Source organism: Alosa alosa, chromosome 3 (assembly GCF_017589495.1).
Source record: "Alosa alosa isolate M-15738 ecotype Scorff River chromosome 3, AALO_Geno_1.1, whole genome shotgun sequence".
Lineage (NCBI taxonomy): Eukaryota > Metazoa > Chordata > Actinopteri > Clupeiformes > Clupeidae > Alosa > Alosa alosa.
This window is the reverse complement of record NC_063191.1, coordinates 24,351,348-24,358,429: the sequence shown is the minus strand read 5'-3', so window position 1 is coordinate 24,358,429 and position 7,082 is coordinate 24,351,348.

Sequence of the window (7,082 nt, the reverse complement as noted above, 5' to 3'; positions counted from 1 at the left end):
CTCCTTGAAAAATCAAGAGCTTACTCCTCAAGGAGTGTGGCTGCTTCCTGGGCGGCTTAGAAAGGTCCATCCATGGCACACATTTTGTTTAGGCGCAAACTGGGCTTCAGCTGACACCTTCGGCCGCTTCTGTAATTGTGCGCTGACCAATACCTGCTCCCAGAACATTGCCAGCCCACAGCTGGTAGCCACCCGTTATGCCCCAGTGGTGCGCCAAGTACGTTAAGTTACCCTTCTCTCCCAGTTTCACGCCTTAAAGCTACACTCCAGAGCCAACAAGCTACTGCTGCTCCTCCCATATTGTGACCACCAAGCTCCCTTGTGTGCATTCGCCAATGCAAAGCCTGTGCAACGAAGCTGCAAGATGCCAACCATGCATACCACACCCGATGTTAGTTCAATGAATGCATAGCCAATCCAGCCTTACAACTGGGAGTACTGCTCCATTACCAGATTACCAAAGTAGCCATACATTAAAGTGCCACCAGATAAAGACTTCTAATTAACTTAGAACAACTTTAATGATTTTAGTGTTAACTTGATGTCTTCAGGATCAGCCCACTGCTCCAATGGGCACCCTCATCTAGTCAAAGAGGGTGGAAGCTTCACACATCTGACAGATCTAAGAGCTTCCTGCAAGTCCCCATACAGTACGTACAAGAAAAGGAGAGATCGATAGAGAGAAAGGGAAGAATGGGCAAGAGCTCCAAGCACAGTGAGAGTTTTCTAATGGATGCACTTTCATGATATGGTCCAAAGAAGAAACAAAGATTTTTTTTTTTTTGACATGACTGGAATAATAGAAGCAGAAGGATGACACAGGTGAGTCACAGTGAGTGGTGTCAGGTAGGTACTGGTAGGACAGGAGCCCATTGCTCCCAGTAGACGCGCTTCAAAAGGCAGCCCCCGTGGGAGTCCAGGAAAGTACAGTCCCACCTGAACACATGGGCGGAAAAGACAGGATCCAAGTTATGGAACAAGAATTTAAGATTGAAAGAGACAAGCCTCTGCTCTGCCTACTGTGAAAAACTACAGTGATGTTTGGGTGCCATTATTAGGTAGGCTATACTATACTGACCTCATATCTGTGTCAAGAAATAGAGTGCAGGGACCACAATTGATTATCAAAAGGATACAGAGAATGTCGGTAAGCTTATAGCTGATGGTAGAGGTAATTTTCAGGCTTTGAGTTGCTGATCTCCTCATGCCCTGTTCTCCTCTTCCCCATCCTTTCTTTGTCGCTATAGGATCTGTGTCCAGTCATCTGTGGCATCAGAATCAATGTGTGGAGTCACACTACACAAATTGGATCAATACTTTGAGGCACCACACACACACACAGGACAATGACTCGTGGAGACATCAAAGTTAGAATAACTCCCAATCAATGGCTAATGTGAATTAATCTGCCGATCAATCGCTGCTGTCCAAAATGCAAAAGATTCATAAAGTTTTGACATCGTATTTCATCATTATCTAAACTCCTCATGCCTCGACCCTATACAGAGACAAATGGTTTTCTTGTTGGGGTGCGCTCTCTGTGAAATATAGAAGAGTGTGGTTTTATACAGTAAATTGACCTCATCAGTTATGATTACGGTCTCCTTTTTGTGCCTGGTTGGGCTGTCCCATATATCAGACTCCGTTACTCTGGACAATTACATGGAGAGGAACTCATTAGCTAAGAGCCCCAAATTGGAGACGGGTTCAATACGGCACTTTCTTTCCAACATCCTCTCTTATGCCTCAGTTGGATTTGGGTTCCTCACTTTTCATTCCAATCAACACCACTTGTTCGGAGTCATTCATTATCGTTGTATCTACCAGCTGACCACCATCTGCAGCTGACTGTTCATCAATCAGACTGGACTCTCCGTTAGAGCCACAGCATCTCTTATTGAGCCTGCAGGTGTGTTCACTGGGGCATTGAAGACGAGTCTGGAGCTTCATGCAACCTACAAAGGGCAATTTAACAACAACAGCAGTGTTAGCTGCTTCTCCTCATGTGAAATGTTTGTGGATTCTTTAAAGAAGTTCTTTCAGAGTAACTTCATATGTGTGATGTCCACATTGCATAAGATTTTTCATGAAAGTGCAGTAACAAAGAATAAAGGAAGATCTTAAAGTATTTGAATCAGTGCATAACAATTGTATCAGAACGCACATGGTTACATATATTAACTACACTAAATAATGCATTGTAGGTGAGACACCCGTAACAGTATGAGATCCACTACCACAAATCTATCAGACCAAGAAAGAACAAACAAATCTGATAAATATCAGTTAACAAATCTGATAAGTTATCAGTTAAGTTGGAAGGATTATTGATGCTTCACTCCCCTCTCTGAAGGACATTTACACCTCCCACCTCACCCGCAAGGCGACCACAATTGTGAGTGATGCAAGTCACCCCGCTCACAATTTGTTTGGTCAACTGCCCTCTGGGAAGAGGTACAGAAGCCTGCGCTCCCGCACCACCAGACTCACCAACAGCTTCATACACCAGGCTGTAAGGATGCTGAACTCTCTCCCCCCTCCACCCTCAGCTACATAACATCCTGGACTTTGGACCCACAAGAAAGTTCACTATAAGATAATGAAGCTTCTTTGGAAAAAATGCAATCTTGATTAAAAAAATATATATTGCTCAATAACCCTCAGAGCCAAGCTTACTTTTTAAAAAGTGAAAATTGTGTTAGGGTGAAGACAGAAGAAATTCCTCCCTGAGCTACCGGTATTAAAACATTTAGTAAGCAGTTTTTATGTTTTCATGTGCACACTAGCCTACAAACACATTCTGAATTGTACACATCGGCCTGGACTGCCATGTATCAATAGCATCATTAGTTTGGCTTTGATAGCACAAGTAATTAATGCTATAATGTTTTTAAGATTTATGATAATCCACTCATCATGGTGGTAAATTGTTCTACCTCATTCAGTGGAGCCTTTCTAGAAATTAGAGATCAAGCACCTAAAAAACTGAGACTGATCTCCTCTGATGTGGGGATTAATGTCTTATCATAGGGTGGGCTGAGGCAGAGTTAAGGAGATAAATCCTACAAACTCAAGGTCTGAGAAAGCTTGCGCAATAAAGGTACAGTATGTTCAGTCTGTGACTATTCCCTCATTAAATCTGACCTTCACATAACACCCACAAATATAACTGTGAGGGCGGGAGGGAGACAGGGGGAGGGAGATTTGATGTGATTCTATTTCATTCTTGCCTCAGTATTTGTTTCACTGGGCTCAAATCGATACAGCTTTTGATCAGTATGTGACAGAAATCAATGAAACCGGATCGTGTCAATCCAAGGAGCCTTGAGCATGACTGACATGTAATCAGACTTTGGTGTGAAGACCAGTCTCGCTCTCCCCTCCACCAACTCTGTGCACTGTTTTCCAGAGGTGAAAAGGAATAATCTAAGAGAGAACATCATGGGTTGCGTCAAAGCATGGTTCACATCAAATCATGAAAAAAGCCATCATGACGAAGGTATGTTGTTTATACAAGACACTAAGGGCTGAGCTACACCAGGCGCGTAACTGAAGCGTTCCATTCGCGTTGTGTCTGCTGCAACAATTAGCTTCCATTATAATCAATGGAAGTAGCTACACCAGACGTGACAGTGGGGCGTACGTTCGAAAAAAATTGACCATTCATCTAAAATGGATTTTACGCGTCGCGAACGGAACACTTCAGTTACGCGCCTGGTGTAGCTCATACCTAAATCCTGGATATGTTAATGCAAATTGAGCCTAAATGCATCTCCCCCTTTATTTAACATCCACCAGGTTCTTTTTTTATCCTATAGACCCTTTCATCAATAAAAACAAATTAATGCTTGAACGTTCTATTTGGGCCCCAATCTACTTCCTCTGCATTAAGATAACATATGGAATGTTAAAAAGGAAGTCTTGTGGGGCCAACTATGATGCTGATAATGGAACTCTCTTGAAAGGGTCCATAGGGAGTGCTGTATCACAGCCTGCCTTTGTGTTCATGTTAAAGGCAATCATGGTAACAAGGACTAACAAGTCTCAGGTCCTCATTCTCAGCATTCTGCATAAATGAAGCTGCAGAGCAGAGACAAATGTGCTGAAGGAGGTGCAACCTGTAATCAGTGTCAGACAGTGTTGCTAAACGCTCTTGACTTGATGGAAACCATGATGGGTCTACGTCTCAGTTATTGAATTGAGTTGGATTATCTGCTCTGACACCCACTCAACAATAGCAGGCAAGATTCAGTTGACTCACTGCCTGTTGTCAGGCAGGTAAGTGCTGAAGTGAGGCTGAGATCCATACACGAGCCGAGCGTCTCGGGCGACTGGGCCACTGAGGTCTTTTATGGCCCTCCCAAATCCCCAAACTACACCAGTGAATGTCAGAATGCTGCAGGGCCTCAGTGCTGTTTACTCTGCACTCTGAGGGATGCAATAGTACATTCCGGTTGAAATAACAGATCAGAATCACACAGAGACGCACGCACACATACACACAGAGATGCACACACACAGACACACATGTTCTGTGAGAAAAGGAAGCCTAGAAGCGTTGTGCATCAGATGCGGGGCCCATCACAGCAGTTCATTGTGATATGAAGCCTGTGGTGTCGTTTTTTGCCCCTCTGATAAACTGAATCATTTACTCTCTCCCGGGCTGGGATTTAATTGCCTGTGGGGTTTTTTTTTAGTCTGGCCACCGTGTTTATTTTTGTAACATATTCATTCCCGGACTTATCAGCGCTCATAATTTTCACTACCTCCCAAACCAGAAACATATCCACATGTTCCACATACCCACAAGGGTCAAAGGTGACAGTAGTGTTATTTTCCCAGCATGAATAAATAATTGACCCATTTACATAACATGTCAAATCAAAATAGTGTGGCAATAGGGGGGAAATACTGTAATTACCCAATCACATTACATGGTGGTGGGAGATGGAAACTCAGAGCTGTTGCGGGTGTCTGGCCTGCAGGGCTTCAAAGAGCCCATAACAAAAAGCACCCTATCAGTGTCAAACAGCTGTCCACCCTGATCAGCCATATTAGATCCGCCTCTGTGAGTTTCAGAGCCTACCTGCTTTTATTTCCTAGGCTCTGAGCATCTGGCCTTTATTGTTTGGCCGAGTCCCCACACGTACTGTACCTCCACAGTCAACCCCACCACTCTCTCTGTCTCTGTCTCTGTCTCTGTCCCTGCCTCTCTCTCTCTCTCTCTCTCTTTGTCTGCCTGTCTTGTTAATGAGTATGGTGGTGTTACCTGAGGACACAGAGTTGTCCTGCGTGATGATGAGAGCCGGAGAAGTCGGTGCTGGCTGAGAATGGGCCTTTTATGAAGTCATAAAAAAGCTGCCCATCTGCCACTGAAATGATGTCATTTGTGGTGGAGGTGATTCTGTGTTTTTATGACTGCTAGCTGCCTGTGCATGTGGCAACCGGGGGAAAGAAACATAACACTAGAGATCTGTCAGTTGATGAGGGTTGCTCACAGGTACGATCCCGGGCAAGAGCCATAAACACAACACCAGATCAGTGGTGGCTGAAACATGCTAAGGCCACAGTTGTAAGTAACCATGCCAACAACACATCCTGATGTATGATTTGACAGACTGCATCATTGATTGATAAAAAATAGATTTTTGTAGTCAATGCTGATTTTCAACTGTGTTTGCTTCCTGCAAAGAACCTCCAGATTATATAGTATATATACTTTTTTGATCCCGTGAGTGAAATTTGGTCTCTGCATTTAACCCAATCGGTGAATTAGTGAAACACAAACAGCACACAGTGTACACACAGTGAGGTGAAGCACACACTAATCCCGGCGCAGTGAGCTGCCTGCTACAACGGCGGTGCTCGGGGAGCAGTGAGGGGTTAGGTGCCTTGCTCAAGGGCACTTCAGCCGCGGCCCACTGGTCGGGGCTCGAACCGGCAACCCTCCGGTTACAAGTCCAGAGTGCTAACCAGTGGACCACGGCTGCCCAATTAACAGATTAAACATATGATGAAAGGAATTTGTCTTGTGTTTACAGTTGATGAATGAGTTACTCCCAACTGAGTGTAACTTTCAATTACTTTCAGCACACAGTTGTTTGCAAAAGTAAATAGACATAGAAGAAGGCTGAATCAACCAAAAGTTTGTCATTTACAATGGTTGTTTTTATAGCTTTCATAGTTTGTGATGTCTGCTGAAGAACACATCCGGTCTGAATGCTTGTTTAGGTTTCATATCAATATCTTGTTCTGCTGTTTTCATCAATTGCTATTGTTTTTTTTTTGTTTGTTACTGAATACATTACATTACATTACATTACATTACATTTAGCAGAGACACTTCTTGACCAAAGTGACTTACATATGTCAGCTATATTACAAGGGATCACATTGTCCCGGAGCAACTTGGGGTTAAGTGCCTTGGCACAACGGTGGAAGCCGGGAATTGAACCGACAACTTTTAGGCAACTTTCAGATGGGGTTTCTGAGAAACGCATTTGAGAACAAACCGACCTTGAAAAAAGGAGCACTCACTGTAGCTGTCCCATCAATATTAGATTTAACTGCTCAATACCCCACATTTGTGTTCCTCTGCTTACTGGAGGCCTTTCCCACAAAGTCTGACACAAACCACACCACCAAACTCTAGCCTCTAACCCCCATTGCTGTGGAAAGTAAACATGTGGTCACTGACTGTGGGCTGGATGGTGGTGGAAGTGGACGCTTTGGATACAGGACAAAACTAATCATAACAGCTTTACCTGAGCCAAGGAGAAGGTTAACAATGCACCAGTGCTATTTTTGAGTGCTACTTGACACCGTCCATCAACTCACATGCAACACAAGCTTCCTCTGTGGCATGGAAAAAAGCCTGGCGCTAATGGCTCTTAATATGATACAATAGCCGGCGTGTCAGCCTTAATTGGGCCTGTGATTGTCTGAAGTGGTCTCACTATTGCGCTGATTAGTAACGTGACCCCTCTAACCCCTATGACCTTCCTCTGTCCACCACACGCAAGGTGTCCCTTTTCAGAGACTAATTGCAGTTTGTCCGGTGGGAAGCGAACAAGTGAATATAA